Source organism: Aristolochia californica, unplaced genomic scaffold (assembly GCF_029961685.1).
Source record: "Aristolochia californica isolate CCGP_79_NKW_82.1479 unplaced genomic scaffold, dmAriCali1.0.hap1 SCAF_9, whole genome shotgun sequence".
NCBI classification, from domain to species: Eukaryota; Viridiplantae; Streptophyta; class Magnoliopsida; order Piperales; family Aristolochiaceae; genus Aristolochia; species Aristolochia californica.
The window spans coordinates 9,948,738-9,951,401 of NW_027182290.1; the positions used below are offsets into that span (position 1 = coordinate 9,948,738).

The 2,664-nt window shown below is 43.4% G+C and overlaps 1 non-coding gene across 1 annotated transcript; it reads right to left on the reverse strand.

The window, feature by feature from the left end:
* Positions 1-508: 508 nt before the first annotated feature.
* On the reverse strand, positions 509-615 carry LOC137942253 (small nucleolar RNA R71). The gene has a single exon (XR_011110499.1). It is a non-coding gene; the product is annotated as a small nucleolar RNA R71 (small nucleolar RNA).
* Positions 616-2,664: the final 2,049 nt, after the last annotated feature.

Below are 2,664 nucleotides of genomic sequence, written 5' to 3' on the forward strand. Positions count from 1 at the left end.
TTTTATGCATGGGCGCCGCTCCCTAGGTGGACCATTAGCTCCCTTTGTTGAAGAGGTAGAACATATTTGTAGGAAAACACCTGAAGTCAAGTTAGGAGCTACCATGGCCAATCAGGGCGAACCATTACAGTTACCTGCAGCAAGTGACCGTAGAGCCTTGAGGGATTATTCTATCCCATCCCACTTCACATCACCTTCTTGCGTTATATTGCCACCCACTACTGCCGCCAGTTATGAGTTGAAACCGGGTGTGATCCAACTCCTCCCTACATTCTATGGGTTGGAGAAGGAGGACCCATATTACCACATCAAGGAATTCTTAGATATTTGTGCAACTTTTAAATTCCAGAATTTCTCAGATGACTCTATCCGGTTAAGACTTTTTCCATTTTCACTTAAGGATAAGGCCAAGTCTTGGCTTAATTCCTTAGAGGTGGGCAGCATTACTTCATGGGACACATTAGTCACGAAATTTTTGTCCAAGTACTTTCCCATTCAGAGAACTACAGCCCTCAGGAGAGAAATCTCCAACTTTATGCAGCAGGAGGGTGAACACTTTTATGAGGCTTGGGAGAAATGGAAGGATTTGATCCGTAGGTGTCCGCATCATGGGTTTGAGAAATGGCATTTAGTGCAATACTTTTATCAAGGTCTTACACCTCAGGTTAGATCCATGGTAGATGCAACTAGTGGTGGGAGTTTGATGGGTAAGAGTGCTAGTGAGGCGTGGGACTTCTTTGAAACGTTGAGTGATCAATCTCAGCAATGGGGTTCATCATTTAATGTTGATAGGAGATCCCACGAAGCCAAAAGAGGGGGTCTTTACGAGGTTAGTGAAACACCCATGCTCATGGCCAAGATTGAAGGGTTGACTAGAAAAATTGATGCCTTTATGGTGTCCGAGAGTTCACCTTCTCCTAACCCATCTACTGTCTTTGCCATATGCTCTGGTTCATCTCATCCCACACAAATGTGTCCATCTAGTTCATCCTACCCAGAGCTCATTGAGGACTTGAATGCAGTCCAGAATTTTCATAGACCGAACCGGAACGATCCTTTTTCAGAAACATATAATCCGGGTTGGGCTAGGCACCCAAATTTCTCATGGTCTAAGGGCCCACAGGTTGGGGGACCTCCAGGGTTTACTCAACCCCAAGCTGCGGGCCCACACTTCACTCAACAACCATTGATTCCACAAAAACCTTCACTTGAGGATACACTTCAATTATTCATGCAGAATACACAATCCTCCATTGCTAAACTTGAAATGGAAGTGAGTCAGTTGGCCAGCCACATGAGAGTGAACAAGCAAAAAATAGACTCCCGAGTCAAACCATTCCTAACCCCAAAAGCACACATGAGAGTGAGTTGAGTTCCAAACCCCACCATGAGCAAGCCAAAGCCATAACCACCCTTAGGAGTGGTCGTGAGTTGAACAATGGGGTAGGGACCACTAAGTCTAAGGAGTCAAAGGATGACAAGGGACACATCATTGAGTGAAGAACCTCCAAGTTCTCCACCAACAGCCAAGCAGATCCCTAACCAAGTCCCATTAGCTCCTTATCCGCAGAGGTTATCGGGCCCACCTAGGAAAGGAGATAGCATGCATGAAACGTTGGAACTGTTTAGTAAGGTTCACATTAACATTCCACTTCTTGATGCTATTAGGCAAGTGCCTGCCTATGCACGATTTTTGAAAGACCTTTGTACATAGAAGAGAAAACAACATGTTAACAAAAAGGTCTTTCTTACTGAGAATGTAAGCTCAATTTTGAAGCATAACACTCCTCCTAAAGTTAAAGATCCTGGATGTCCCACAATTTCATGTGTCATTGGTGAACATACCATCCAGAGAGCTCTTCTTAACTTAGGGGCAAGTGTGAATTTGCTTCCTTTCTTTGTGTACCAGCAATTAGGTTTGGGGGAATTGAAGCCTACTCCCATCACACTTCAACTAGCTGACCATTCTGTCAAGATACCATGAGGAATAGTTGAAGATGTTTTGATAAAAGTGGACAAATTTCTGTTCCCGGTTGATTTCATTGTTCTTGATACAGAATCAGTAGTCGATGTGACCAACCAAATTCCTGTCATCCTAGGACGTCCCTTCTTAGCCACATCTAATGCTATCATTCATTGTAAAAGTGGTGAGTTGGAGTTGTCTTTTGGAAATTTTAAGGTCTCATTGAATGTATTTAATGCCGGGCACGACCCACTTGAGTCTGATGATCTGAGTCCTGCATTTAATATAGAAACTGTTATGCTTGATAACGAATCCACTCTTGAATCTTTTGAGTCTTGCATAACATCTTTAGACATGGACTATTTTTATGTGGAAACATATTTCCGAGAGGTTAATTCTTTACTCAATTCTGTACCTCTGTTGGAGGAAGCTTATGAGGTTATCACAACTGAACATCCACAGGATCTTCCTCTTGACTTGGACAAACCTCTTGAAACTTCCAAGCTAGACCTTAAGCCACTCCCTCCCACATTGAAGTATGCGTTCTTGGGACCCATGAACTCATTACCAGTCATTATTTCCTCTTATTTGAGTACTGAGCAGGAGGAACAATTGATTGAAGTTTTACAAGCACACAGAGAGGCATTGGGGTGGACTCTTGATGCCTTAAAAGGGATTAGCCCCTCCATATGCATGCATTG